General features: G+C 38.7%; 1 long non-coding RNA gene across 1 annotated transcript in view; it reads left to right on the top strand.

Moving 5' to 3' along the window:
- The first annotated feature begins 1,851 nt into the window (after positions 1–1,851).
- The window catches only part of LOC118964535, a 70,242-nt gene continuing 65,130 nt past the window's right edge, over positions 1,852–6,963 (top strand). Inside the window, exon 1 of the long non-coding RNA XR_005051592.1 lies at positions 1,852–2,129. This is a non-coding gene — a long non-coding RNA (uncharacterized LOC118964535). The remainder of the gene's footprint in view (positions 2,130–6,963) is intronic.

Genomic DNA, 6,963 nt, shown 5'->3' with positions numbered 1-6,963 from the left:
CATATATGCATAGTCACTTTACCTATACATTCATGTACATACTACCTAAATTGGCCCGACCAACCAGTGCTCCCGCACATTGGCTAACCGGGCTATCTGCATTGTGTCCCACCACTCGCCAACCCATCTTTTTACGCTTCTGCTACTCTCTGTTCATCATATATGCATAGTCACTTTAACGATACCTACATGTACATACTACCATAATAAGCCTGACTAACAGGTGTCTGTATATAGCCTTGCTACTCTTTTTTTTAAATGTCTTTTTACTGTTGTTTTATTTCTTTACTTACCTACACACACACACACACATACTTTTTTTCCTGCACCATTGGTTAGAGCCTGTAAGTAATCATTTCACTGTAAGGTCTACACCTGTGGTAGTCAGCACACGTGACAAATAAACTTGGATTTGATTTGAGGACATTTTCATTGACATAACAACCACATGTTGGTAGGCATCTTTGACCTTGTACCTCCAGCAGAGTGACCATATCCCCTAAACAACATGGATGACCAACATTAACTCATCAACTAACTGTATTATTTGATGTCTGATTTTAACTATGACAGAAATGTCAACGTAAGACATGAACTGGCGTGATCAACACCATCCTAGACCTAGACCACAGCTGTAAGTTCTCAAAGTTCCAGAAAAATCAATCACAAGTAGGTAGACATCTTTGAACTTGTGGAGAGGGGAACATTTTAAAACTCCCAGAAAACCTTGCAGAAAATGAATTCTTAAAGATTGGCAACAAAACTGTAGAACCTTGAAATATTAATCAGATTAGCCGAGATGGCGGATAAGATCACCATCTTAATCTCCGTGGTTACGGGGCATTTTAAAGATCAGAAGGAAGGATCATATCCCGATTCTATCCCTCTTTATTTATCTTTAAACCTGAAGCTTTGGAGACTAGACCGAACACTGGCTCAAAGTTTGGATGGTAGAGAGGGTCTAGACTGTAGAGGATTAGGTACGTAAATGTGGCTCAGTTGACCAACATCCCTCATTTATTGATGGTGTTGGCTGCCACAGGTGGGATCTGAATGCATATGGATGTCTGTAAGATTTCTCAAATGTCCAGTATATCAAAATCTTCCATGTCATGTTGTCCGGTGCCAAATTTTCCTAAAACATATTGTTTTTATCAAGATTTTGGAATACTCACAAGAAAGTCTCGCCAATTGGATTGAAACCTACGTGTAGGTATGGACCCCCTAAAGACTCACTAGTCCAGTGTCACTTTGATTATGCCTGCACATGATGGTTCACCAGCAGCCTCAAACTTCTAAAGAATAAGCTACCAGCCAAACAGGCTTGTAAGAATTGTACTTAATTAAACTCCCCACTCATACTCATCTGAAGGTTGAGCATTTTTTCACCTCTATCTCTGTAATGTGTCTGTATCCAAGTAATTGTATTTACAGTACCAGTCAAACGTTTGGACACACCTACTCATTCAAGTTTTTTTATTTTATTTTACTATTTTCTACAATGTAGAAAAATAGTGAAGACATCTAAACTATTAAATAACACATATGGATTAATGTCATAACAAAACAAGTGTAAACAAATCAAAAAACATTTTATATTTGAGATTCTTCAAATAGCCACCCTTTGCTTTGATAACATCTTTGCACACTCTTAGCATTCTTCCAACCAGCTTCATGAGGTAGTCACCTGGAATGCATTTCAATTAACAGGTGTCCCTTGTTAAAAGTTAATTTGGGGAATTTCTTTCCTTCTTATTGCATTTGAGCCAATCAGTTGTGTTGGGACAAGGTAGGGGTGGTATACAGAAGATAGCCCTATTTAGTAAAATACCAAGTCCATATTATGTTAAGAACAGCTCAAATAAGCAAAGAGAAACAAAAGTCCATCATTATTTTAGCTTTGGACATTAGACCGGTGTAAATCTTTCCTTTGGTCTGATGAGTCCACATTTGAGATTCTTGGGACTAACATACTCCTCAGAGGCAGCCCCAGAGCAGAAGGAACTCGTTCTACACATCGCCTACAATGACTATAACAGCCTCTTGATGAATGGACTTTTGCCAGCCCTTGGTAAACAGGTTAAGATGAGACAGTGCTGATGGACGGGTTGGACGACAGACACCACAAGGTAATAGCTAGACCTTCTATTTCTGTGGACAGGAGGGACATTTCACCAGAACATGTCAAAGCAAACTTATCAAACAGGAGGCAGTAGGGGGAGATTGGAAAACTGGACCACCACCAAAACAACCCAGTTGACACCCTTAAACTGTATTTGAAAACTTTCAAGCCCCGTGAGGAGCCAATGGTTCATCTGTTCGTCAATTGTGAATCAATCAATTGTTCTAGTAGATACTGGCGATACGGCTGCCACTTCCTTAGAGAGTGCTAAATTACCACCACATCTGTCAGCCCAAGCTGAGAATAGATTTTGGCTATGGATAAAACTGTTACGATTTATACTGACAGCAGGTATGCGTTTGGGGTTTTGCATGACTTTTGTACACTCTGGAAGCAACGTGGGGACCTCACCTCATCTGGGAAGACAATTTCACACTCTAAATTGGTTGAAAACGTTTTTGTTGCACTTCCTGTCTCTGTTAAAAACACGTTTTCTCTACAGGATGTTTCTCACTGGGGAAGTTAGACAATTTGTCAAAAGGAGTAATAATGGTTATAAGAATACTTGTACTCTCCAGAACTGAATGTAATAAGTAGTGACAATTGAGTTGACTGATCTTTGGAATTGAATTTAAGTTAAGCTACTTTTATTTCAAATAGGCTTGGAATTAGTTAACTGATTGATATAAGAGTTGACTGCTGTTAAGAAATGTAGACACCACCTTTTGTGACTAGGGGGCAGTATTTTCATTTTTGGAAAAAGAACATTCCCGTAGTAAATGGGATATTTTGTCAGGACAAGATGCTAGAATATGCATATAATTGACAGCTTAGGATAGAAAAAGTTTCAAAAACTGTAAAAATACTGTCTGTGAGTATAACAGAACTGATATTGCAGGCGAAAGCCTGAGAAAAATCCAATCCGGAAGTGACTCATCTTTTGAAAGCTCTGCGTTCCAATGCGTCCCTATTGAGCAGTGAATGGGCTATCAACCAGATTACTTTTTCTCCGTATTCCCCAAGGTGTCTACAGCATTGTGACGTAGTTTTACGCATTTATGTTGAAGAATACCCGTAAGCGGCTACATTGCGCAAGTGGTCACCTGATGGCTCTCAGAGTGATTCTCCTGTAAAATACAGAGGTAGCCATTATTCCAATCGGTCCTACTGAAAAATTAATTGTCCCGGTATATTATATTATATATATATATATTATATTATCAAATAACACCTTGAGGGTTGATTATAAACAACGTTTGCCATGTTTCTGTCGATATTATGGAGCTAATTTGGAATATTTTTTGGCGTTTTCGTGACTGCAATTTCCGGGCGATTTCTCAGCCAAACGTGAAGAACAAACGGAGCTATTTCGCCTACAAAAATAATATTTGGGGAAAAAAGGAACATTATCTAACTGGGAGTCTCGTGAGTGAAAACATCCGAAGCTCATCAAAGGTAAACAATTTAATTTGATTGCTTTTCTGATTTCCGTGACCAAGTTACCTGCTGCTAGCTGGATAAAATGCTAGGCTATCGATAAACTTACACAAATGCTTGTCTAGCTTTGGCTGTAAAGCATATTTTGAAAATCTGAGATGACAGGGTGATTAACAAAAGGCTAAGCTGTGTCTCAATATATTTCACTTGTGATTTTCATGAATAGGAATATTTTCTAGGAATATTTATGTCTGTTGCGTTATGCTAATTAGTGTCGGTCGATGATTACGCTCCCGGACCCGGGATGGGGAGTTACTAGAGTTAAATAATTCAACAAATAAGGAGGGGTACACCATTAATTCATGTGTCGACACACACAATGGCAGAATGATTGTGAATGAATGATTGCATAATGATGAACTGCTTGAACTGTTTAACACATATTTCTTAAGGACAGGTCGAATACCCATCAAGTACAGTGCCTATTCATCCCCCTTGGCGTTTTTCCAATTTTGTTGCATTACATCCTGTAATTTAAATGGATTTTTATTTGGATTTCATGTAATGGACATACACAAAATAGTCCAAATTGGTGAAGTAAAATAAAGAATAAAAACTTGTTTCAAAAAAATAAATAAATGGAAAATGGAAAATTGGTGCGTGCATATGTATTCACCCCCTTTGCTTTGAAGCCCGTAAATAAGATCTGGTGAAAGCAATTACCTTCAGAAGTCACATAATTTGTTAAATAAAGTCCACCTGTGTGCAATCTAAATGCCACATGATCTGTCACATGATCTCTTTATATATACACCTGTTCTGAAAGGCCACAGAGTCTGCAACACCACTAGGCAAGAGGCACCAGACCAAGGAGCTCTCCAAAGAGGTCAGAGACACAGTTGTGGAGAAGTACAGATCAGGGTTGGGTTATAAAACAATATCTGAAACATTGAACATCCCACGGAGCACCATTAAATCCATTATTAGAAAATGGAAAGACTATGGCACCACAGCAAACCTGCCAAGAGAGGGCCGCCCACCAATACTCATGGACCAGGCAAGGAGGGCATTTATCAGAGAGGCAACAAAGAGACCAAAGATAACACTGATGGAGCTGCAAAGCTCCACAGTGGAAATTGGAGTATCTGTCTGTAGGACCACTTTATGCCATATTCTCCACAGAGCTGGGCTTTACGGGAAGAGTGGCCAGAAAAAAAGCAATTTCTTAAAGACAAAAATAAGCAAACACGTTTGGTCTTTGCCAAAAGGCATGTGGAAGTCTCCCCAAACATATGGACGAAGGTACTCTGGTCAGATAAGACTAAAACTGGGCTTTTTTGGCCATCAAGGAAAACGCTATGTCTGGCACAAACCCAACACCTCTCATCACCCCGAGAACACCAACCATGTTTTCATCGACAGGGACTGGGAAACTGGTCAGAATTGAAGAAAGGATGGATGGTGCTAAATACAGGGAAATTCTTGAGGGAAACCTGTTTCATTCTTCCAGAGATTTGAGACTGGGATGGAGGTTCATCTTCCAGCAGGACAATGACCATAAGCATACTGCTAAAGTAACACTTGAATGGTTTAAGGGGAAACATTTAAATGTCTTGGAATGGCCTAATCAAAGCCCAGACCTCAATCCAATTGAGAAGCTGTGGTATGACTTAAAGATTGCTGTACACCAGCGGAACCCATCCAACTTGAAGGAGCTGGAGCAGATTTGCCTTCAAGAATGGGCAGAAATCCCAGTGGCTAGATGTACCAAGCTTATAGAGACATACCTCACATACCCCACATTATAGAGACATACCCTAAAAGACTTGCAGCTGAAGGTAATTAGTTAGCTAATGTCCATCCCAGAGACTTCCTCAAATGTGCAGTCAATGGGGGGTCTAGAATATGAAGTAAATGCCTGACTGTGTTTTGCATCTGTTTGGATGCATTTAAGATGCATTAGTTTGTATCCATGAAGTTTCCCATGTCCACCCAGTTGATCAACAAGGAACAACGCTATGTCAAGAAGGTCAGATTCTTTACATTAACTGTCGAGCCATAGAGAACTCAGATTTTTCCGCAATCTAGGGAAACTAATGACAACACCATCTATATTGCTCAGTGACATGAATATCTCCCAATGCATCAAACCGAGGAGAAAAATACACGTTGATGAAGTCAAGCAAACCTGCCAAAATGTCAAACTGTCCATGAGGGGAAGTCATGTAGCCTTGCCAAGTAGCCTCTGCCAACGTTTCAGCATAATAAATGAATAGGTCATTCATCCTAATAATGTGCAACCGGATTATTTCATAATAACATAACTTTTAAATGACAAGAAATCTTATGTTATTATGAAACAATTCAATAACTCGTTATTATGAAAAAGATAATGATATAATGAGAGACTTTTAAATGACAAGACATATTATCTTTTTCATATCATTATCTTTTTCATAATAACGAGTTATTTAATTATTTCATAATAACGTGATCTTGTCTCATAATAGTGATAAAAAAATGTATATACTCTGAATGACAGTAATACGCCACCCTAAAAAGGAAGTGTTTTGTAACACTACGTACAACCAGAGTTTCTAAACCAAGATGCGCAACATCGGGAGACTTTCAGGAATGCTTGATAGTGTTTGGGGTTTGAGAAGTCAATGAGAGAAGTGAAAAATTCTTTCTTAGTTGTTAATTTTCTCAAAATCAAATTTTCTTGAAATCAACCTAGATTTGACCCAATGTCTTAAGTGGTGAAACATGTTATTACTCCAACCTCGTGAAAGTGATAACCTGACACGTTTTCCTTTTTAAAAAATGACTTTATATCAAACGAGTGTCTTTGAGTTGACGGCCTGCATATGCACAGTTCGGGTCGCATAATCTCAGCTAGCCAAGGTCGCCATGACATCGCCTAAAGGTGTGATCAGGGATTTCTATTGGAGAAGCAGGTTTAGCCTATCTTTGCTACAACTAGTAGCAACTGAGCTGCCAACAATTTTAAGGAGACAAAACCTTAATTTTGCTGGAGTTGGAAACACACGGGTGTAAGGGATTATGAGACAGATTTAATGTGCACTGAAACACTCATCCTAAGGTTTTCTGAAACATGACATGGTGTGTTGTAACACCACTTAATCAAGAGACTGGGAGCACTAACCTGGAAAAGGTTGAAAACACTATTATGGTGCTTTGAGTCCTGTTTAATTACATCCCTCCTCTTTTGGTTTTCCAAATACTGTAAATGTGAGTCCCTCCTCTTTTTGTATATTTCCCGCTCTCACATGGTGTGCTGATAAACTCCTCATTGGTAATTCCAAAATATCTAATGTATGGTATTATGGTCAAACAAAAGATACGTGAAAATATAGTTTTGTAAAAATACAAATTGATATGTT

The sequence above is a fragment of the Oncorhynchus mykiss genome, chromosome 5, assembly GCF_013265735.2.
Source record: "Oncorhynchus mykiss isolate Arlee chromosome 5, USDA_OmykA_1.1, whole genome shotgun sequence".
Lineage (NCBI taxonomy): Eukaryota > Metazoa > Chordata > Actinopteri > Salmoniformes > Salmonidae > Oncorhynchus > Oncorhynchus mykiss.
This window is presented reverse-complemented; position numbering and strand designations above follow the sequence as displayed.